The 25071-nt window shown below is 46.3% G+C and overlaps 1 long non-coding RNA gene across 1 annotated transcript; it reads left to right on the top strand.

Moving 5' to 3' along the window:
- Positions 1 to 1806: 1806 nt before the first annotated feature.
- Positions 1807 to 19744, top strand: LOC139266785 (uncharacterized). The gene is made up of 4 exons (XR_011593770.1): positions 1807 to 1913; positions 11263 to 11405; positions 17956 to 18006; positions 19537 to 19744. It is a non-coding gene; the product is annotated as an uncharacterized lncRNA (long non-coding RNA).
- Positions 19745 to 25071: the final 5327 nt, after the last annotated feature.

Here is a 25071-nt window from a genome sequence, read left to right as displayed (position 1 = left end):
TGTTCAAAGTACTTTCTGGCATCTGGTCTGTTCCATCAAAATTCACAATTTATTTTGTTATTTATTTCCTTGACTGATGGGGTGAAATCTGGCTGCATAATATTAGCATACCAACATGTTAGTGGAGGCATATGAATATTATTTGCTAACTATTGTAGTAAATATTCCCATTTTGGTTTTATTGTCACTGGTTTAAGTTTGGTATTTTCTCACTAACCTCCTTTTTATAACTCAGCTCCATCGGACCTCATTAATGATTCTTACTTCACCCCCAGGGGTCAATGGCATTTTCTCTTTTATAATTTAGTTTACCCCGGTGGGCAATTGTTTTTCTTTTAATGATTTCTGTCCCCTATTCTCCCTGTGGTTGCAGGAGTGTCGGCAGCAAATTTAAAATGGCACACATTTCCTCTAATTGGTATCCCGTCTCCCCTGAATTTTTTTAAATTTGCAGAAAAATTAATTCACAATTGGTAGATCTTTAAATTCTTCAATAACCAATTGAGGAAACTGCAGTGGAGAATAAAAGCCAGGGATTATCTTTGCTCCCAGAGATGCTTCTGGAGTAGTGGGTAGTTGACAGTAGTACACAGGAGACATGAAAGGTGGCATGGCTGGGGGACAAAAAGGGTTGGAGGCAGGAAAGAAGGTCACAAGAGGGGCCAAGAAGGAAAAAAGGAGATATACGTAATGGGCTCAGGTCCAGTCGCAGCCAGAATTAACATGTGAATGGACACAGGGGAAATATGGGTTACAAAAGAAGAGATACAAGAGAGACATTTTGGTCGTAAACAGAGAACCTTCCCCCTGACTCCAGGTGCCTTGTATCGAAAGGATCAAAAGCTGTTACACTCAGTACACTCGGTACCTTAATGTTACAATAAAATGTTACAATGTCTAATTAACCAACTGTCAGTCCACAGGTGAAAACTTCATTGAGGTTAAGAACCTAACCAAACACTAAATCGCTGCACAAAGCAAGGCTCACAAATTCAACAGAAGATGTCTTTTTTTTTAACTGAGTCTCCCTCTGTGGGTTCAGTAGATAAAGGCACCGGTCAGTCATCGTTTAACTCTCAGTCAGTGTGTAACTAATACCGGCACTGTCCCAGCTCTTTCCCCTCAGTTCATGCCAGCACCTATCAACCCCGTACCTCCTCCTTCCTCAGCTCCTGCTGGCATCTTTCACCCTCACTGCCCCACCGCTCAGTTGGCACATTGCACCTTCTTTCTCAGTTTCAGCTCAAAATTTCCTGCACCTCTCCTTCACTCCCAGCTCTTTTCCTGGTCTTACCTCTTGTTGTTCCAGGAATTTTTGATCTTACAAAACTGGTAAGAATTCCCACCCGCAGCAGCATCTCCTTCATCTATTATACATCAAATGTGGTATGCATATTTCAATTAAAAGCCCATTCTCGGTACCTAAAGTACATGTTACTCCTGTAGGAAGTGCTATAAGAGGTAAGTTGATGGACTGAGCAGAAGGTGATGCCGAGGGTTCTTGGCTCCCACTTACTTTATAGAATCACCTCTTTGTCTTCTAACCAGGGGGTAGATTTTGACTTTGCGTCATAGTGTAAAATGGGTGACAGCGAATCGGCAACACATTTTTCATCTCTCCCGATTTTTATTTTCATTTAAGTTGATTGCAGTAAAAATCGGGAGGGACACAAAACGGGCTGCCAACTCGCTACTACCTGTTAAGTCAAAATCCACCCCCAGATCTGTTTATTGGTCATTGTTTTTCCTTTTTGCAATCTTGCACGATTGGCAAAAGACTCAGATATGCCTTGTGGGTATGCGTCAAACTTTTATGTGCTGCAAAGCAGAGATCTTTTGTTTGCAGAACATGTGCCTGCCTATCTGGCACGTATGGCCGCACTTGCTTTACCCGGTTCATTAACAGTGGTAAGGTAAGTTTTTTCAAGGAATTTTTTTTCTTTTGCCACTGTCCCTGACAATCAGCCCTGTTAAGTACCTAATTAGAAGAGGAATCCTGAGCTCTAATTTAATATGCAGTGTTGCTGACGTGGTGGGCAGGAGGGGGGAGTACGGAGTGCTGTTAGCGCGAGGGATACCCGGAGATATGTTAAGCGTATCTGTCAATGGCTTTTTAATGCAGCCGCTTCATTAGCATGTAACTTCCGGGTTTGCTATCCAATTAACGTCAGCAGACGTGATGACCTGCATAACACGGCCTCAATCCAGCATTTAAAGGGTCAATCCAAACATGCAGGTGAAGCAGTTGGAGTTGTAAAGAAGGGAGAAGGAAGTGTTGCGATGGAAGGCAGACAGTCAAAAGCTGCGCCCCTCTTCGTGTACGCCTCCCTGGATGTGTTGCTGGGCTATGAGGAGTAGGAGGAAGATACTCTTCCTGACCAAGGGTCAGAAGAAGCCATCTGTGGAAACCAAGAAGGCGTGGTTGGAAGTTGCACAAGAGGTCAGCAGCAGGAGAATAATGCCACGCTCCTGGATCCAATGCAGGAAGCGGTTTAATGATCAAAGCACAGCACGAAAGATGAAAGCAGTGGCACATTCACCTACATCCTGCTGTGCCTACATCACTCCAGACACCCACTTATCCTGCAGATGCATCTTTCCCTGTCTAATCACTTCCTCACATCACCATTTATCCATCCACCACTAACACACACCCTCATCCTTATGCAATGACATGCTTCTCCCTCATATTCACCCTCAACAAATGCTTTCCATCCATCGGGTGAACACATGCCATTACTCTCACTCATCGGCTTCTTCTTACCATCCTTGCAGGAGAAGAGAGCAGAGAACACCAGAGAGACGCAGAGAACCGAAGGTGGCTCTCCAGCCATCTCACAATTAACAGCTGCAGAGGAGGAGATGCTGGAGATCAGCAGAGTCTCGGCGTACCTGGCTGTCGGAGATGGAGAGATGGGACATTCCAGCCACCTGGTGACAGAATTAGTTATCAGACAGCCACATGGCATACGATACTCAGTCATGTTGACTTGACAGCACCAGCGAGTGAAATATGTTCATGTTCATAATGATAACTTGCAAAATTCTTACCTTGACAGTACACATTCATATGTTTTATCTGTCACAGGGCCCTGTGCGTGCAGCAGGATTGGTGAAGGTCATCGACAATGATTCCTCAGAGGAGCTCAATCCCTCTGAGGGTGCACCGTCACAGGACTCATGCACCAGCTCAGTTGCTCACACTTCGATAGGATCTGTAACACAAATAGTTGGGTTTTCACCTGGTAACTTACACTTCACAAGTGAGCAAGAGCAGATGGTATTGTCAAGGACAGCAGTGGAGCATCCACGTCGGAGGGCACAGGCCTATACAGGTTCTGCTCAGCTGGATGCAGATGTTGTACCCCAGGGGCTGCCGACAAACAGGATACCACTGGAGCAACAGGAGAGAACGTGCAATGTACTGACAGGCGTTCCAAGCACACTGCCCATGAAATTCAGAAAGAATGGAGGAGTCCACCTCAAGCATGAGCAGGACGCTGTGGCCCCATTGCGATGATGTCTTCTTCCATGGATAGAGGGGCCAACTGCTTGGAGCATCAAGCGCGACAATGGAACGAGTGGATGCAGGCCTTCAACAATGGCTTGCACAATCTGGATACCACCTTAAATAGGCTGAACGATACCCTATCCTTGTCCTTTCAGCACCCCACTGATGTACAGCAAAGCGTTCTCCAGCGCAGTGCTAGAAGGGCAGTGCAGCTGGGCCATGAGAGGGATGATGGTGAAAGGGGACATGGAAGTGGGGACTCAGCTCAAAGCATTCCCACTTCTCACCCCATGCACCGCCCCCCCCCCCCCCCGTCTCCCCGTCCCCCCGCACCTCTTCCTCAGTCAGTACCTGACATGCTGCCTCTTGTCCCGATTGCATCCACAGATGCAGGTGGAGCAGTCTTTGGCGGGGCCTCATGGGCTCCAAAGCCCAGAGGAAGTCGGCCAAGAGCAGCTCAACAGTCAGAGCAGGGATGTGAGCAGCCTGCCTCTACCTCTACGCCAGCCACAGGGGTTGCACCACGTAGAAGCACTGGGAAAAGGAAGATGAAAAATTATTAGTTGCATAAGGGTATGCACATGGGTGTGTTACACATTTTGCACCGGTAAATGTCATTTCTTCATTTGATGCAGATAAATATTATTTTGCACCACTTTCCTGAATTGCTCATTCTTGGTTGCTGGTTGGCAAGTGGTCTTTTCAGATGATGAATGGGAAGACCTGAATTGCCAACGAAAAATATGGGGATGTGAAAGGGATGTTTGTTTGTTTGCAGGACTGCTTTGTGTTAATGGATTGTGGGTTGGGGGGCAGGGTGGGGGGGGGGGGGCGTTGCAGGGGCAGGTGCAAAAGTGGCTTTTACATGAGGTTGTGAGATGGGTGCAATAATGGGGGGAACCCAGGCAGAAATATCCACCTCGTCCTCCTTCTCATCTTCCTCCTCCTCCTCCTTGTCACCTTCCTCTTCCTCCTCCTCGGAATCCTCCGAAGAGACTCTGTGCTCTGCATCTTAATCCCCCTGCAGGTCCAAACCTCGCTGCTGGCCAATGTTGTGCAGCGTTCAGCACACCTGAACATTCTGGCTGGTGCATACTGAAGAACACCACCAGATCTTCAGCATGCCTATGGCTTGATCATTGACATGTCTGGTGGACATATGGAATGTATTGTAACGCTCCTGGGCCTCATTCCTTGAGTTTCTGAGAAGTGTCTTCAGCCATTGTCTCCGAGCAGCCAGCCGGTAGCTCTGCTTCCAGGTGCAAGGACGTTTGGGAGGGGAGACTGCACAGGACGAAAGCAACCAGGGCAGCTGTCCAGAAATGTTGCATGCACCTGCATAAAGATCTTTTTGTGGTTGCACACCAGCTGCAGACTGATGGAGTGGAAGCCCTTGCAGGTGACATGCACTGCTGGGTAATGTTTGGGTGCCTTAATTGTCCCACATGTGCACAGTTGATGATGCCCTGCATCTATGGGAGGTCAGCCAGAGGTACAGATCTGAGCGCCCTGGCTTCATCGCAGGCAAAGTTGACATAATTGTCGGTTCTGACAAACAAGCTATCAGTCACCTGCCTTATGCATTTGTGTGTTGCCAGCTGGGAGCTCCTGCAAATGTCTCCAGCAGAGCCCTGGAAGGATCCAGAGACAGAAAAGTTGAGGGCGGTGATGACTTTGACAGCCACTTGTAAAGCATGACCACCAGGTCCAGCTGGCAGCAGGTCTTGTTCCAAATGCCTGCTACCACCTGATGCGACACCCTGAGCCTCCTCAGACACTGGTGTTTGACATGTTGTGGAAGTTTATCCTCTGCCTGTAGACCTTGTGTGGTGGGTATGGCCTCCTGTGAGCTGCACCTCTCTGTTGCTCCCCTCTCTCCTGTGGAGCTACAGGTCTGTCACCATCAGGATGCTGCTGGTCATCTTGGTCTTCATCTGACGCCCAATCTAAGGCAGCACAAGCGGCAGCTTTAGCTCCCACTGCGGATGTCCCACCCCCAACGTGGAATTTCCCTTACTGCCCCGGAAAGAAAGCGGATCGCAATCTCCCGCATTCCGCTTCCCTTAGGAGCGGGTCCCGTGGAGCTGCTGGGGCAGTGGGTCAAGCGCTTCAACACCCCTCCCCTTCGATTAAAGGGGAGGGCCGCTGCGCACTCTGCATGGCCTCTGATGGCCACCATTGGGCCACCAGGGCAGCATGCAACTGGGCCAGCAGCCCCGCACCCGAGACAGAGTGCCGGGTTGCACAATTGCAGCCCGGACCACGCTAGGGCCACCATCGTTGAGCGAAGCCAAAAGTTGGCCGATAAAAACAGATGGCGGCCTGGGGCTCTGGCCCTCTCTCCTTTAATCATCGTCCCACCAGCCTCGCGGGTGTTAAGGGGTCGTCGCACATGGGGCACAAACCATGGGCAATGGTGCTGCCGAGGCAATTTCCCGGGAGGCATTAGTGCTCCCTTCCCATGGGTGAAAACTGCAACCTGTTAGCGCCCCCCCCCCCCAAAGTGCTAACGGGGCTATTAAAAGGCACAATTTCTCACCCCAGAGCTCCCAAGTGCAAATCAGACCTCCAAACCTCCAAAGCGTAGATGACATCTCCAAAGTGTTGAAGAAACCTCCAAAGTGTGTAAAGTAACTTCTCAGCACAAGTACTGTGAGCAATCCCTTTCCTACAAGCATGTTCCTCGCCGCTTCCCAACTCTGGGCCTCACCAGTCCCGCCCTCCGAGCCTCCCGCTGCTCGCTGACCACTGAGACTCCCGCTCCTCGCCGACCTCCGGGCCTTGCCGAACTCCAAGCCTCCCGCTCTTTGCCGACCTCCACTCCTCGCCGACTTCCGTTCCTCCCGCTCTTCGCTGAGCTACGTTCCTCCCGCTCCTCATCGACTTCCACTCCTCTGGGCCTAACCGACCTCCGCTCCTCTCTCTCCTCGCCGACCTTCAGGCCTCCCGCTGCTCGCCGACCTTCGGGCTTTCCACTGTTCGCCCACCTCCGGGCCTCCCTCTCCTCACCGACCTCCGGGCCTCCCTCTCCTCATCGACCTCTCCTGGGTCCTGACCTCACCGTTGGGCTCGACCTCGCTCCAATCAGCTACCTGGGTTCCTGTGATGCCGGTTATGTCGGCCTCTGTGACTCCGTCACCTTCTCAGGGTGGCTTGAGCTGCTCCCTGCTGTGGCCGGTCCCTGCTCCTGCTGTTTCCACCCAGGTCAGGTTTGCCGACAGGGCTTATAAGGCCCGGAGGTGGGAAACGGCGAGGAATGGAGGCCAGGGCCGGCGAGGTCGGGGCCCAGGGCTGGCGAGGTCGGGGCCCTGGAGTGGTGTAGCATGGACCAGCAGCGGGGTCAGGGCCCAGGGAAGGAGCAGCACTGGCCAACAGCGAGGTCGTGAGGCCACCACTGCATCCTATGAATCCCAAGGAGAGAGGTCCTGTGAGAAGGAGAAAGTAGGACAGTACAAGTATGTGTGTATGTACTAGGGCCATGCAGTGGAGCCTGGTCTCCAGTCGTCTTGGATACCCTTGCCACTGAGCCAAGACCTTGCTCTGCTAAGCCTGTGTGGTAACCGGTGTGCAACGGCCACCCCATGTTAAAAGAATTCACGCACAGGCATCTTTCACCCTTCAAAATGAAGTTCGGGACTTGGAACATCAGGACCCTCATGGACAAGCCCAACAGTGACAGACCGGAACGCTGTACTGCTACCGTTGCCCGGGAACGCAGACGTTTCGACGTAGACACCGCCAGCCTAAGCGAAACCCGGCGGGCAGGGCAAGGCCAGCTCAAAGAACAAGATGTTGGTTGCACCTTCTTCGAGAAAGGTAAACCCGAAGAAGAACGCCGCCCCCATGGGGTAGGCTTCGCCATAACAAATGAGTTAGCGGGCCGTCTCAGAAACTCCCCTTGCGGGATAAACGAACGCCTCATGACTCTACGGCTCACCCTAGCCCGGAACCAGTGCGCTGCATACGCCCCAACACTTGAAGCTACAGACGAAACCAAAGAGGAATTCTACTGCAGCTTCGAACAATCCCTGTCCCGAGTCCCAACGGGCAACAAGCTGATCCTCCTTGGCGACTTCAACGCCAGAGTTGGAAAGGACACAGACCTCTGGGGAGGTGTGATTTGCAGAGAGGGGTAGGGAAAACCAAATCCAGCGGTACCCTGCTCCTGACAAAATGCCTAGAACACAACCTTATCATCACCAATACCTTGTTCCATCAGAAAGACAAATATAAGGCTTCATGTCAACACCCTCGCTCCAAGCATTGGCATCTGCTAGATTATGTCATCATCCGAGCGAGGGACCGCAAGGACATCCACATCACCCGCGCCATGACAAGAGCTGACAGACCACCACCTAATCCGCTCTGTCATCTCCATCAATGTAGCCCCAAAATGGCGATGGCAACAGAAACAATACTGCAGGAAAATCAACGTTGGAGCACTCAAAGATCCTGCTAAGAGAGCCCTATTCAGCCAGCGCCTCACTGCCAACCTGACAACTCCCAGTTACCCAGAGATGCAGAGTGTGCACAATGCCTGGTCTGCCCTCAAGACCTCAATAATTAGCACCTGTTGAAGAGATGCTCGGTCACTCGACCAGGAAACACCAAGGCTGGTTCAACGAGAACGACCAGGAGATCCAGGAGCTAATAAGCCGCAAGCGCAAGGCATTCTTGTACTGGAAACAGTATCACAACTCGAGAGCAAGAAAGCAGCTCTACAGACTTTTGAAGGCCGAGGGCCAACAAAAAATCTGCGATCTAAAGATCAGATGATGGGTGGAGAAAGCGCAGGAGATCCAGTAACTAGCCGACAGCCACGGCGTGCGAGGATTCGTTCGCGTAGTCATGACCACCTACGGCCCAAGCACCCAATGTCTTACCCCACTGCTGGCCAAGAATGGAGAGGTACAGAAGGCGGTCAGTGCCTACTGGAAGGAGCACTTTGAAGATCTCCTTAACCGTGACTCTGTCTTCGATGCGAGTGTCCTCAGCTCCATGCCGCAGCATGCTACCCGCCACTATCTCAGCACAGCCCCAGCCCTGCATGAGGTAGAAAAGGCCATCCGACAACTGAAGAACAAGAAGGCCTCAGGAACAGATGGAATCCCCGCTGAAGCACTAAAACATGGCAGAGAAGCACTATTGGCGCGAATACATGATTTCATTTCTCTTACCTGGAAGGAGGAGAGCAGGCCAGGAGATCTCTGGGATGCCGTAAATTTGACCATTTTCAAGAAAGGCAACAAGTCCGATAGTGGTAATTACAGAGAAGTTTCCCTGCTGTCTGCCACAGGGAAAGTCATCGCAAAAATCCTCCTCAATCGCCTTCTCCCAGTGGCTGAAGAACTCCACCCTGAGGCGCAATGCGAATTCCCCCCATTAAGGGGCAGTGGACATGCTCTTCATCGTGCAGCAAATCCAAGAGAAATGCAGGGAACAGCAGCAACCCTTGTACATGGACTTCTTTGACCTCACAAAGGCCTTCGACACTGTCAACCGTGAGGGATTATGGAGCGTCCTTCTCAAATTCGGCTGCCCTCAAAAGTTTGTCATCATCCTTCGCCTGCTTCATGATGACATGCAAGCCATGATCCTGACCAATGGATCCACCACAGACCCAATTCACATTCGGACCGGTGTCAAGCTAGGCAGTGTCATCAGACCAACCCTCTTCTCAATCTTCCTTGCTTCAATGCTCCATCTAACCCTCAGTAAACTCCCTGCTGGAGTGGAGCTAAATTAAGAGAACAAACGGGATACTGTTCAACCTCATCTGCCTCCAGGCCAGATCCAAGGTCGTCCCAACCTCTGTCATTGAATTGCAGTATGCAGATGACGATTGCGTGTGCGCACACTCAGAGGCCGAACTCCAAGCCATCATCAACAACTTCACCGAGGCGTACGAGAGCATGGGCCTTACAATAAGCATCTGTAAGACAAAAGTCCTCTACCAACCTGCTTCCGTCACACAGTACTGCCCCCCCTGATTATCAAAATTCACAATGAATCCTTGGACAAAGTTGACCATTTTCTATACCTCGGACGCCTACTGTCAACAAGGGCAGACATCGACGACGAGGTCCAACACCGCCTTCAATGTGCCAGTGCAGCCTTCGGTCACCTAAGGAAGAGAGTGTTTGAAGACCAGGACTTCAAACCCGGGACCAAGCTCATGGTCTACAGAGCATTCATGATACCCACCCTCCTATATGGTTCAGAGACATGGACTATGTACAGCAGGCACCTCAAAACACTGGAGATGTACAACCAACGCTGCCTTCGCAAGATCCTGCAAATCCATTGGCAGGATAGGTGCACCAACATCAGTGTTCTTACTCAGGCCAACATCCCCAGCATCGAAGCACTGACCATGCTCGATCAGCTCCAGTGGATGGGCCACATCATCCGCATGCCCGACACGAGACTCCCAAAACCAACGCTCTACTCGGAACTTCGACATGGCAAACGAGCCCCAGGTGGGCAGAGGAAAAGCTTCAAGGACACCCTCAAGTCCTCCTTGAAAAGATGAAACATCCCCACTGGCACCTGGGAATCCCTGGCCCAAGACCGCCCAAAGTGGGGGAAGAGCATCCGGGAAGGCGGCGAATGCCTCGAGTCTCTTCACCGGGAGCATGCGGAAGCCAAGCGCAGACAGCGGAAGGAGCGCACGGCAACCCAGGCCCCCCACCCATCTGTCCCGTCAACCACCGTCTGCCCCACCTATAACAGAGGCTGTAGGTCCCACATTAAACTCATCAGTCACCTGAGAACTCATTTTTAGTGTGGAAGCAAGTCATCCTGACTCCGAGAGACTGCCTAAGAAGAGGAGAAGACAAGCAGGGCAGAAAGTAACAGTGAATAGTGAGTACTTATTGGCATATTTCCCTGAGATTACTTCAGCCTCCTCAATTGCCACTGTGTGCTCGCCTTGCTTTCACTGGCGAGTTCCAGCAAACCCATGGACATAAAGTTAAACTGAAAAACCCATGTCGATATCGCTCTAATTGAGTGATTAATATATGTTAAATGGCAACCCGCCTCCACCGAGGGGCTGCTCACACACAGCCTAACGTGCTGGAGTGAAACCCGGAATTCGGTGAATTGGAGCTGGCTTTCCGACACCCTGTCAATTTCAGTGGTTTTAACTCCCCACCCATGCCCAAACACATGCACTCCTGCACATTAAAATCCAGCCCACTGTCTATGGGACTGTTAATTAATGTTGCCTTACTCAGAATAATGCTCCCCTTTGAAAGTGGTTCATTTCAGATTTAAGTTTGTATTTTCCTTAAATATATTTATCTTTGAATCTTAAAAAATAAAATAAAAATTGAATAATGCATAACTAAATTTCTGCTGAAAATATAAAGATGAATAGCTTTTGCATTTTGAAGTCATTTCTTATGTGTTAGGTCAAGCCTACTAGATCACATTTTAATGCACTTACGGATGCATTATAAGGCATTAATAAGATTAAAGACTGCAATATTTTTTTCTTTAACATTACAAGCTCAAACCCTGGTGATGCCACAATTTCTCTGGTGCAGAGAATTCATAAATCCAAGAGAGAAAGAAAGTTTGGGCAAGTCAGCTTCTGAGAGACTCCAAGAGAGACCCCGGGAGAAAGATGCCGAGGGAGAGATTTTATGGAATAGGAAGATCCCCAGAAGATCTCAGAGGGAAGGAGACTCTGAGAGGCCCATTTCCTCTTTCTTTCCCTCTTCTTACAGCTTTTCTTGTGTTTCCAGCTTCATCAACATCCCCACAAGGCTTCTGTGTTGTTAAGTTGCCTGCAGCTCCAAAATAATCATTGAATGAGTGTGTGAGAGAGAGAAAGAAAAGAAGGAAAGTGAGAAACCTCAAAAACAAACCTGGTAGAAGACAAATAAAGGTGAGCAGCAATAAAAGGAATCCAAGCCCCATCACAACAGCAATGAATTTCCATTTAAAAATTAAAATGTGAAAGAGTGAAAGTGAAATGTGTATGTTAGTGGGAACATTTTTCAAATTGAACAAGTATTATTTTCAAGTGTACTTTGCGAAATGTATATAATTTGGTGATAATTTTCAATAAAATTGGTTATTATTTTCAATAAAATTAATAAATTGGTTAAAATAATACGTGAGTAATGAGTATAAGGCTTGTGGAGTGGGGTCAAAGGTTACATAAGACAGGCGGTGTGAGTATCCTTCTTAACACATTCCAATTTTACCAGTGGCAGCCACAAATCATGACTCAGCAACGCTGGACTTTGCTCTTTGTCAAGTGCTCTCCCAGTTTGAGGACCACTGCTATAAGCAATTTCTTCATTTAAATAAACCATAACACTGTACAGGTCAGTTTACTCACCCAGAAATGTTATGAAGTTTATTACTCTTATCTGAAGCTCTTCTAGCATGTAAAAAAATGAATTAAATAAGATCACGTCCTCTCGGTCTCGTCTCACTGTGTTTAGTGATGCATCACAACAATAATTACTTGAATTTATATAATGCCTTTAACACAAAAAATTGTCCCAAGGTTTGTCACAGAGGTGTAATCAGATAAAATTGGATGTTGACCCAATGAAAGAGGGATTAGGAGGTGTGATCAAAAGCTTGGTCAAAGAGATGGATATTAAGTAGGGTCTTAAAGGAGGAGACAGACAAGAATATCAATAAATATTTCACTAAGTTTTTGGAACAAAATGTATTCTCTACCAGCTACAGGGCAGTTTAACTATCATAATTTGGCAATTGTATAACCAACTTGTGAAATGCTGCAACAATAAAATGCTAAATCAGCAGTCCCTCACCAAGGGATTTTTCATCACCTTCTGACTGGAACAACCTGATCTAGTGCTCAGCAGAACACGTGTCAGGAGAGAGCTCTTCTGTAAAAGCATCTGATAATTCTTCCAAAGGCACTCGGTCACTGTATTCAGATACATCTGGCAGTCGTCTACGCTGGTTTCTCTGAATCTCTTGACTCGGGATGCTGATGACACTAGTCACCCACTCACATGCTTTAGATATGGTGATCTTTCATCCACCTGCAGGTCAGCAGGCATTCCAATTTCCTGATAGCAACTTTGAATGTCATATTCACTGCTATACCTAGTGGCTGAAGGAGCTTGGTAACAGCTTGTGTTGAGTTTCTTGATTGCCAAACAGTTTTAACATGGTACAAGACCATAGATAAAATGCAGTGCTCATTAACGGCTGGGTTTGTTGGCCGAGAAATTGGGCCACATAATGCCTACTACGGCCCTAAAATGGCGGTCAGGAAGCGCGCGCATAATTCCAGGCAGAAGTACGTTGTCCACCATGTCGGGTAAGGACAAACAAGAGGTATTCTTTACCCAGGCCGGAAGCAGGGATTAGGCACTTTCTATTTGCAAATAAGGGGCCTAACACCTGATTAAGGCCCCTGCACCAACTTTGCTTTGCTCTGAAGCAGCCAATGCCATCACTGGCTGCAAACGGAGAAACCAGCCCGATGCAATGCCTGCAACAAAGAATGTAAGTAACTTACCTGAATGTGAGTCAAAAGGAGCACTCCCGACATTCCCGATTGCTGCCGCTCTCGTCCCCTCCACCGAGATGCCTGATTCCCGATTGCCCACCCCACCCACTCCTTCAGCCCTGAGTCTCGATCTCCCACCCTCATGGCTCCCGTGACTCCAGGTCCCCTGATCCCGACCTGATGCATGGCCCTATGTTTTCTCGCCCCCCGAGTGTCTAAATCAGTCTGAGGTTCAAAGAATGACTAAAAAAGCAATAAAGAAAGGGAAGATAGATTACGAAGGTAAACTTGCGCAAAACATAAAAACAGATAGTAAAAGCTTTTACAGATATATAAAATGGAAAAGAGTGACTAAAGTAAATGTTGGTCCCTTAGAAGATGAAAAGGGGGATTTAATAATGGGAAATGTGGAAATGGCTGAGACCTTAAACAATTATTTTGCTTCCGTCTTCACAGTGGAAGACACAAAAACCATGCCAAAAATTGCTGGTCACAGGAATGTGGGAAGGGAGGACCTTGAGATGATCACTATCACTAGGGAGGTAGTGCTGGACAGACTAATGGGACTGAAGGTAGACAAGTCCCCTGGTCCTGATGAAATGCATCCCAGGGTATTAAAAGAGATGGCGGAAGTTATAGCAGATGCATTTGTTATAATCTACCAAAATTCTCTGGACTCTGGGGAGGTACCAGCGGATTGGAGAGCAGCTAATGTAACGCCTCTGTTTAAAAAAGGGGGCAGGCAAAAGGCAGGTAACTATAGGCTGGTTAGTTTAACATCTGTAGTGGGGAAAATGCTTGAAACTATCATTAAGGAAGAAATAGCGGGACATCTGGATAGGAATAGTGCAATCAAGCAGAGGCAACATGGATTCATGAAAGGGAAATCATGTTTAACTAACTTACTGGAATTCTTTGAGGATATAACGAGCATGGTGGATAGAGGTGTACTGATGGATGTGGTGTATTTAGATTTCCAAAAGGCATTCGATAAGGTGCCACACAAAAGGTTACTGCAGAAGATAAAGGTACGCGGAGTCAGAGGAAATGTATTAGCATGGATAGAGAATTGGCTGGCTAACAGAAAGCAGAGAGTCGGGATAAATGGGTCCTTTTCCGGTTGGAAATCAGTGGTTAGTGGTGTGCCACAGGGATCAATACTGGGACCACAACTGTTTACAATATACATAGATGACCTAGAAGAGGGGACAGAGTGTAGTGCAACAAAACTTGCAGATGACACTAAGATTAGTGGGAAAGCGGGTTGTGTAGAGGACTCAGAGAGGCTGCAAGGAGATTTGGATAGGTTAAGCGAATGGGCTAAGGTTTGGCAGATGGAATACAATGTCGGAAAGTGTGAGGTCATCCACCTTGGGAAAAAAAACAGTAAAAGTGAATATTATTTGAATGGGGAGAAATTACAACATGCTGAGGTGCAGAGAGACCTGGGGGTCCTTGTGCATGAATCCCAAAAGGTTAGTTTGTAGGTGCAGCAGGTAATCAGGAAGGCAAATAGAATGTTGGCCTTCATTGCGAAAGGGATGGAATACAAAAGCAGGGAGGTGTTGCTGCAACTGTATAAGGTATTGGTAAGGCCGCACCTGGAGTACTGCGTGCTGTTTTGGTCACCTTACTTAAAGAAGGATATACTAGCTTTGGAAGGGGTACAGAGACGATTCACTCGGCTGATTCGAGAAATGAGGGGGTTACCTTATGATGATAGATTGAGTAGACTGGGTCTTTACTCCTTGGAGTACAGAAGGATGAGGGGTGATCTTATAGAAACATTTAAAATCATGAAAGGGATAGACAAGATAGAGGCAGTGAGGTTGTTTCCATTGGTGGGGGAGACTAGAACTAGGGGGCACAGCCTCAAAATACAGAGGAGCCAATTTAAAACCGAGTTGAGAAATAATTTCTTCTCCCAGAGGGTTGTGAATCTGTGGAATTCTCTGCCCAAGGAAGCAGTTGAGGCTGGCTGATTAAATGTTTTCAAGTCAAAGATAGATAGATTTTTAAGCATTAAGGGAATTAAGGGTTACGGGGAGAGGGCGGGTAAGTTGAGATGAGTCCACGACCAGATCAGCCATGATCTTATTGAATGGCGGAGCAGGCTCGAGGGGCTAGATGGCCTACTCCTGTTCCTAATTCTTATGTTCTTATGTTCTTATGTCTAGACTGGTCTGGGGTTCACTGTCTAGACCGGTCTGGGGTTTACTGTCTAGACCAGTCTGGGGTTCACTGTCTAGTCTGGTTTGGGGTTTTGTTGTCGAGACCGGTCTGGGGTTCACTGTCTAGACCGGTCTGGGGTTTACTGCCTAGCCTATGCTGAGGAGTGAATGATGCCGAGGTCTGGCTTGCTGAATGGTCTAACATCTACCAGTTTGGATTGTTTTCACATTAATCTTACCAACCTCCCAAGTTTCTTGCAAAATCATCAATGAAGTCAGAGAACAAGTGATGCACGAAGGATTGTTCATGAACTTCAGAATCATCATTAGCAACATTAAACCGCAGTTCATTCTGGCTACTGACTCTAGTTAAGGCACGTTTCAGGGCATTGTGTCGACAGATTAATGTCAGACCTCCTGAACCCATTTTACCATTAAGTGCCCCTGCCACCCAATCTTTTGTCTTGTACTTGACAATAGCTCTGGAAGTTAAATTTTCTCATGGTGCAGCCTCTTGATCAAAAAGAATGATGAACTTCAACTTATCACTGTTAACCATGCCTGTCAATACTACAAGTTGACCTGTTCAGTGTGCTATCTCACTCTAGTACAGTCCCTTACATAAATTTAAACTTTTGGTGGAAGCTGCTATTTAATAATAGAAACATAGAAAATAGGTGCAGGAGTAGGTCATTTGGTCCTTCGAGCCTGCACTGCCATTCAATGAGTTCATGGCTGAACATGCAACTTCAGTACCCCATTCCTGCTTTCTCGCCATACCCCTTGATCCACCTAGTAGTAAGTACTACATCTAACGCCTTTTTGAATATATTTAGTAAATTGGCCTCAACAACTTTCTGTGGTAGAGAATTCCACAGGTTCACCACTCTCTGGGTGAAGAAGTTTCTCCTCATCTCGGTCCTAAATGGCTTACCCCTTATCCTTAGACTGTGACCCCTGGTTCTGGACTTCCCCAACATTGGGAACATTCTTCCTGCATCTAACCTGTCTAAACCCGTCAGAATTTTAAACATTTCTATGAGATCCCCTCTCATTCTTCTGAACTCCAGTGAGTACAAGCCCAGTTGATCCAGTCTTTCTTGATATGTCAGTCCCGCCATCCTGGGAATCAGTCTGGTGAACCTTCGCTGCACTCCCTCAATAGCAAGAATGTCCTTCCTCAAGTTAGGAGACCAAAATTGTACACAATACTCCAGGTGTGGCCTCACCAAGGGCCTGTACAACTGTAGTAACACCTCCCTGCCCCTGTACTCAAATCCCCTCGCTATGAAGGCCAACATGCCATTTGCTTTCTTAACCGCCTGCTGCACCTGCATGCCAACCTTCAATGACTGATGTACCATGATACCCAGGTCTCGTTGCACCTCCCCTTTTCCTAATCTGTCACCATTCAGATAATAGTCTGTCTCTCTGTTTTTAACACCAAAGTGGATAACCTCACATTTATCCACATTATACTTCATCTGCCATGCATTTTCCCACTCACCTAACCTATCCAAGTCACTCTGCAGCCTCATAGCATCCTCCTCACAGCTCACACTGTCACCCAACTTAGTGTCATCTGCAAATTTGGAGATACTACATTTAATCCCCTCGTCTAAATCATTAATGTACAATGTAAACAGCTGGGGCCCCAGCACAGAACCTTGCGGTACCCCACTAGTCGCTGCCTGCCATTCTGAAAAGTACCCATTTACTCCTACTCTTTGCTTCCTGTCTGCCAACCAGTTCTCAATTCACGTCAGCACACTACCCGCAATCCCATGTGCTTTAACTTTGCACATTAATCTCTTGTGTGGGACCTTGTCGAAAGCCTTCTGAAAGTCCAAATACACCACATCAACTGGTTCCCCCTTGTCCACTCTACTGGAATCATCCTCAAAAAATTCCAGAAGATTTGTCAAGTATGATTTCCCTTTCACAAATCCATGCTGACTTGGACCTATCATGTCACTTCTTTCCAAATGCGCTGCTATGACATCCTTAATAATTGATTCCATCATCTTACCCACTACCGATGTCAGGCTGACCGGTCTATAATTCCCTGTTTTCTCTCTCCCTCCTTTTTTAAAAAGTGGGGTTACATTGGCTAACCTCCACTCCATAGGAACTGATCCAGAGTCTATGGAATGTTGGAAAATGACTGTCAATGCATCCGCTATTTCCAAGGCCACCTCCTTAAGTACTCTGGGATGCAGTCCATCAGGCCCTGGGGATTTATCGGCCTTCAATCCAATCAATTTCCCCAACACAATTTCCCGAATAATAAGGATTTCCCTCAGTTCCTCCTCCTTACTAGACCCTCTGACCCCTTTTAAATTCGGAAGGTTGTTTGTGTCCTCCTCAGTGAATACCGAACCAAAATACTTGTTCAATTGGTCTGCCATTTCTTTGTTCCCCATTATGACTATCCCTGATTCTGACTGCCGGGGACCTACGTTTGTCTTTACTAACCTTTTTCTCTTTACATATCTATATAATGTTTTAGGTTTGTTTGTATGCCTGTACTAAACTTGGTCTGGACACTACTAAGGTACAGTCAATTCCAGGTAAGTACGTGCTTGGCTCAAACATAGGGTTCTAATGAGTCGACCACTAGTTGCCAACCACTGCTGGTTCACAATTATTTGGTTTTGATTGTTACAGACAGCAGCATACTCACTTTTGTATATAATAGCTGCTTTTGTTAAGATTGCATTGCTGAATGTGTGTTTAAATCTGCTATTGTTGCTTTCCATTTATAGAAAATGGATCCATCATAATCCTGATTCAAGTACACATTTCTTACAAAGCAAGTATGTTTCTTTTTTAAGATTCTAACGTACTACAGTTTACAAAGTGTCAGTTCCATTAGATCAGCTTGTTCATTTTCTAGTCACTATATAATATTTAAACCTGAGATTGTCTACCCAACGAACATACACTAAGGTAATAAGCACAGTATCAGATTCAGGACTTATTGTAGTTGGATAAAATTATATTACATAGAATTTACAGCACAGAAACAGACCATTCGGCCCAACACAAGACTCTTTCCACTCTATTTATTTCATCTCCCCCTATCGACATATCCTTCTATTCCTTTCTCCCTCATGTACTTATCTAGCTTCCTCTAAAATTAATAAATCGGATAGAGTTCATGCTAGGGCAGATTGTACATGATCTGTGAAAGGAGATCGGTTAGATGAGATGAGTGTAGGTAGCTTCCCAATCTTTGAACTAGAGACAAAAGTGACCCTTTGTAAGCCCACCTGTACTTCCTATAACAGGTCAAGGGGCATCCTGCAGTAACAACCCAGCCAAGGTTTCTAGGATAATCATGGTTTGCTGGACACCTCACAGCCGTGCAGTCAAAGTGACATCTGCATGGAGCAGCCAAAACAAGAGCCGTTCTGATATCAGCTGGAGGACATTATTGAGGCTCCTGTGGGATCAGAGAATGTATTAGGATAGAAATGTGTCTTGGGCAACATCACAAAATAGGCAATAGTGAATCAACAGCCCGTGTTACACTCTGCCTAATTTTCTTTTCCCTGGTTGCTGATTCGCTATCGCCCAAAACACATCGCTACCCCATTAGCACTAAAACCCTTGACATCTGAGACACCTGACAGTGCCTTGATAGAGAACATTTTCTCCTAATCAGCCTATGCACCATTCTCATTGCTATTCCAGCCTCCATGCCCAGGAATAAATTACAATGTCAATGATTTGGGCTGACATTCTCCTTATCTGCCAGACAGACCCTCTCTCTTCACTGCAAGTTTGTCCCACAGTCATGCTGTCTGTATATGCTTTAACTCCAGTGCCACCATACTTTAATCTATGAACTGCGATATATGTCTTGTTGTAGCTCCTGATACCATGGTGCTTCCCCTTCCTAACAGACTTTATGTACCTTCCTGCAGTACCTAATTTGGTACTCCTTCTTGCTGTGGCTGGAACGTGTGAAGTGGAGTACAGCTGAGTGTCTGTGAGAGGCTCTTAGGATTGAGGTGGCATTCGACCTCTGAAAGCACAGCTGCGAGATGGGCCTGCTTCAAGCTGCTACCTTTCTGCAGACTGGCCCTGCCCATTTCCTGGCAAAAAATATACTTTACAATAGCCAAACCCAGAAATATACTGTCAAGTTCAACGGTGGTCTAGTTGGGCAAGTGCAAAAAGAACACCACCCAACTAAGGCTGGTATGGGGGATGGTTGGTAAATGGTCTGGTAATCTCTTGGGTTGCTGGGCTGAAGAGAAAGTAAATATTATTTTGTGTGAACTGTTTGACTACTAACCTGAATCATGTTAAATGTTACAGACTGACCATTTTGTTTTCAGAGAATTTAATTATGGCAGAGTTACCAACTTCGGAGTAACTGACATCTTCAAAATTAATTTAGTCACTTGTTTAATGAAGTGAGACACTTGGCAAGATGGAAACAAGCTCGAAGCTCATCTGAGCCTAAGTGAAATTCTATCCTCAGACGGGTGCAGAGATACAATAAAGGAATGAGAGTAAGCTATTTTAGGATATTATATAATTCAGTAAAACCCAGTATTGCAATTGCATTAGGTGCAGGTCCAGAAAGATTTATTTACTGGACCAAAAATGATTTGATATAGGCTCTAAAATAAAAATAAATGTAACTAATTAAATTTCAATTCAGAATTTTCTAACGAACCCATACAAGACTACAATGTTGCTTTTTTTAAAAAACTGCTACCTTTATTGTTTACAATAGTGTTTATTAGCAAAGCTTCAAACTGAAATCTTTAACATGTTCAGTCAGAAAGAAAAAAGCTGCTTATCTTGTTTCCCAAAGGCATTAGACAGTGGTGTGAGACATCCTGCTTATTACTTTGCACTGCATTGGTATGTTACTGAGTGGAAGCTACAAAGTAATAAAAACAAATCCTTTTATCCAGATAATTTAATTTAAGCCTTTGGTCATACACCAGCTGCATCATTGAATTGTAGAACAGGCTCAAGGGGCTAAATGGCCTACTCCTGTTACGAATGGTCTTCCTGCACTGCATCCAGGTTCCTGCAGCTTTACTCCTGGCATTAAACTCTGCCGCTATCTCTTCCCCCTGAGCATGTGTCTGTGGGGCCTCCTGCCCCCGCTGAGGATACAGAACATCTTTCCTCCATTCCACCTCTTCCACCAAAACTTCTAGTGCAGTGTCTGAAAACCTTGGTGCACACTCTTTACCATGGTCAGCCATTATTGAATCTTCCACAGCACACTTTTGAAAATACTCCCAGCACCTATTCCAGCCACAATGCGCCTTTCCTTTAAGATGTCCAGGGTGCCTTTAAGTAGCACTAGGCACTCATGATATCGGGTCCCCTGCTGATGTGTGCAGCCAATGAACAGCTTGGAGAGTGCTGGCTGCACACAGCAATCACTTCAAACAGCAGGCAGCACAAATTTGCCGTCCTGTCTGCATTGCAGTGAACAGGCGTGGGTTACTCGCCCATTGTATTCCTGTTTACGAGGGTTATCCAATTTAACCCCCCTCGTGTCTTTCCAGGTGCAGGAGAACAAATGTCAAAACTTAGAAAAATGCAAATCTGCCCATTAACTCACAGGCATGAACTGTCAATACTGTAAATTTAGCCTTTTTGTATAGTGCCCTAAATGCATCCAAATAAATTGCAAGAGAGATTGCAGGTAGAGCCTCCAAATAAATCTTAGTGACAGCCTTTTGAGTTGCAGAAGCCCTTTTCTAAATGAATTCCATGTTGTGTAAAAAAATACACTGCACATCACTTGCTATTTTGAAATTGTGACACATGAGCAGAACTCAGCAAAGGAAAGCGTAGGCCAATGAATTGCAATATAAATTGTATCATCGTGCTTGGTCAAGAGAAGATTCCGACTCAGATGAGAACATTTATTATCTTCCACCTGAGGTGAAAGAAAATGTGTTTTTTCATTAACGATTCTGACCCACAATTCATCCATTTTGGAAATGTATCTATTCGATGGGAAATTGCGTTAACAAAATACATCAATGGAACTTATTAGTACTAGCTTCATTCCACAAAGAAATTATACATTTTGTTATTATATTACATACTCTTGTCTTATAGACCACATTATGTTAGCCCATTAAAAGTAAACCTTCATTATAAATGGGTAAATAAGAAAAATGTTCAAAAAGATTTTATATGTTTCAGTAAATGTTATATTTTTAAAAGTTTTATTTATCCTCGTTTTCTTTTTGACATCTCTAATATAGGCAGAAATTAAAGATCTAAGCTATAACTTGGAGTTAATTTGTTTTGTTTATTAAGGTTCAACAGTAAAAAGAATTTTGTACCGAGTTGTTTTCTCCTATACAGCTTTGCTGGTTTCAGAAATTTATATTGAATTCACTCATCTCTACTGATATCAAGTAAATAAAACCTACAGAATATCTTACTTCATACTTTACTGTCTAATATGCTGAGATCTCATGATGATACATATGGGATGTGCTGATCCCTTATAATGTCAGTGATTTCATATTGCATCAAAGGCCAAGGCCAAAATTAACAATATGGGGGTACACGACTTTAAAGGAACAAATTTTAGAGTTGTAAGTGGCCTTGATAGCGAGGAGATTTGAGTACAGGGGCAGGGAGGTGTTACTACAGTTGTACAGGGCCTTGGTGAGGCTACACCTTGAATATTGTGTACAGTTTTGGTCTCCTAACTTGAGGAAGGACATTCTTGCTATTGAGGGAGTGCAGCGAAGGTTCACCAGACTGATTTCCGGGATGGCGGGACTGACATATCAAGAAAGACTGGATCAACTGGGCTTGTATTCACTGGAGTTCAGAAGAATGAGAGGGGATCTCATAGAAACGTTTAAAATTCTGACGGGTTTAGACAGGTTAGATGCAGGAAGAATGTTCTCAATGTTGGGGAAGTCCAGAACCAGGGGTCACAATCTAAGGATAAGGGGTAAGCCATTTAGGACCGAGATGAGGAGAAACTTCTTCACCCACAGAGTGGTGAACCTGTGGAATTCTCTACCACAGAAAGTTGTTGAGGCCAATTCACTAAATATATTCAAAAAGGAGTTAGATGTAATCCTTGCTACTAGGGGGATCAAGGGGTATGGCGAGAAAGCAGGAATGGGGTACTGAAGTTGCATGTTCAGCCATAAACTAATTGAATGGCGGTGCAGGCTCGAAGGGCCGAATGGCCTACTCCTGCACCTATTTTCTATGTTTCTATGTTTTTATGTTACTCAAACTTATAGGAAATGGAATGCCAAACAAACCACAAGAAACATATATGTTTTAAAGATTATTTTAAATATCGTGGAAAGAAAATATAGGGGTAATTCTGTGATCTGACGCTCGCAGTGGAGGGCAATGACCAGGCAAGTGCATCACGGTCTTGCGGCGTGTGATTTGGAGAATGACACAGGGTATGCACCAGTGGTTTCCTCAGATGTGCTCCCTGTGAGTGCCACACCTTAGCAGGAGCGGCAAAGAACAAAGAAAGAAACATAGCAACACCTTGACCAAAATGGCTAAATAAAGAAGTTAAACTTAACTTGAAGACGAAACAGAAATATTTTTGAAAAAAAAACCCACAAAGGAACATAGGGCCCAAGTTTCCACATGATTTGCGCCTGATTTTTAGGAGCAACTGGTGGAGAACGGACTATCTTAGAAATCGCAATTCTCCACATTTTTATTTCTGCAGTTCTAGTCAGGTAGAACAGTTCTACTTTGGAACAGAATTTTTTCTTCAAAAGGGGGCGTGTCCGGACACTGACGTCTGATTTGAAAGTTAAACAGTGAAAACGTACTCCAAACTAAGTTAGAATGGAGCAAGTGAAGATTTTTGTAGAACTGAAAAACCTGTTCTACACATTAAAAAATCAGGCGCAGGTTACAAATTAGGCGTCCAGAACGAGGTGGGGGGGGAGGGGGGGGAGCGGGGAGGAAGGGAACTCATTAAATTCTACAATAAATCCTTATTTATACTTCTACAAATATTATACAAATAAATCCAACCTGAATAAACATTTATAAGCAAAGAAAAGATTAAATAAACCATCTTCCTACCTGTGTGAAAGTGCTTCAGCCAGGGAGAATTCTGCAGCCGTTCATTCCCGCGGGGGGGGGAGGGGGGGGAATTAAACAGTCGTTTCGTTCCTGTGGAGGGGGGGGGGGAATTAAACAGTCGTTTCGTTCCTGTGGAGGGGGGGGGGGAATTAAACAGTCGTTTCGTTCCCGTGGAGGGGGGGGGGGAATTAAACAGTCGTTTCGTTCCTGTGGAGGGGGGGGGGGAATTAAACAGTCGTTTCGTTCCCGTGGAGGGGGGGGGGGAATTAAACAGTCGTTTCGTTCCTGTGGAGGGGGGGGGGGAATTAAACAGTCGTTTCGTTCCTGTGGAGGGGGGGGGGGAATTAAACAGTCGCTTCGTTCCCGTGGAGGGGGGGGGGGGAATTAAACAGTCGTTTCGTTCCCGTGGGGGGGGGGGGAATTAAACAGTCGTTTCGTTCCCGTGGAGGGGGGGGGGGGAATTAAACAGTCGCTTCGTTCCTGTGGAGGGGGGGGGGGAATTAAACAGTCGTTTCGTTCCCGCGGAGGGGAGGGGGGGGAGGGAAGGGAACAACCATTTCGTTCCCGCGGGGGGGGGGGGAAGGAGACAGTGTGAAGGCTGTATGAAGCCTCAGTGCTGATGGCAATGTGCTTTTATTAAAAAATGTTCAAAATTAAACAGCTACAAAGAACTACAAAAATGGCCGAGTGCCAATGTTTTTTCACACTGAGTATGCGCGAACGCTCCAACGCGCACGTGCAGCGTTGCCGGCAGGAAAAAAACGAATTTAAATAGTACCCGCCCCCTCCCACTTACAAAATCGGTGCGAGTGTAGGCTCCGCCCCCCTGGGCGCCGCGCCAGGCAGACATGGAGCTGCAGAACGCTCCAGAATTGCGAGTTTTTTTTTAGGCGCCGTTTTAGGCGCGAAAAAGGGGCCCAGCTCGGAGGGGCACCCGTTTTTTATCGTGTGGAAACTTGGGCCCATGGTAACTAGGACTGGGAGTTATACAATAGTGAGTTGAGAATAACAGAAAGTATTTGAGAGGCCAAAATAAAAGGAAGAGAGATTCAAAGAATTGTTTTGGTTGTATTGCGAAAGATCAGAGAGTTGCTTTAAGTATAAATCTGGTAAAAATGTTGAAGATCAGAAAATGACAGATGTGTAAAACAGATTCTTCACTTCATTTTTCACAAATAAAGATTATGGCCTGGACTTTCTGAGTATGATCCTGCGATTTTCCAATATGCAATAGAGGTGGGTGAGCGCTCGGAAAACTTCGGCCTATGGTCAAATTCTAGATCCAGTCATCTTGGTTTATTAATCTGTATAGGGGGCATGCATTCTGAAAAAAAAATCAAGGGTTTAAATCCCAGATTTTACCACACAAAACATGTAACATGCGGATGTAACATTTCTCTGTCCACCACTTCAATGAAAGTGTTAACCTGTTATCGGCGGTGATCTCAACGGCGGTGAACCTCTGACCAGCAACAACCACAGGTTTGGGACCTACCTTCTCGCCCTACCTCACCCTCATGCACGACCCTTCCCCCCTTCAGATCTTCATCCCTCCGGCGACATTCAGGCCTTCACACCACCGGTGATGTTCAGGCCTTCCTTCCACTGGCGACATTTGGGCCTTCCTCCCTCTGGTGACGTTTGGGCTTTCCTTCCACCAGTGATGTTTGGGCCTTCCTCCCTCCGGCGACAATCAGGCCTTCCTCCCACTGGTGACATTCGGGTCTTCACTCCACCGGTGACGTTCAGGCCTTCCTTCCAACGGCAACGCTCGGGCCTTCCTCCCACCGGTGACACTCGGG

This window comes from Pristiophorus japonicus, chromosome 7, assembly GCF_044704955.1.
Source record: "Pristiophorus japonicus isolate sPriJap1 chromosome 7, sPriJap1.hap1, whole genome shotgun sequence".
NCBI classification, from domain to species: domain Eukaryota; kingdom Metazoa; phylum Chordata; class Chondrichthyes; family Pristiophoridae; genus Pristiophorus; species Pristiophorus japonicus.
This window is presented reverse-complemented; position numbering and strand designations above follow the sequence as displayed.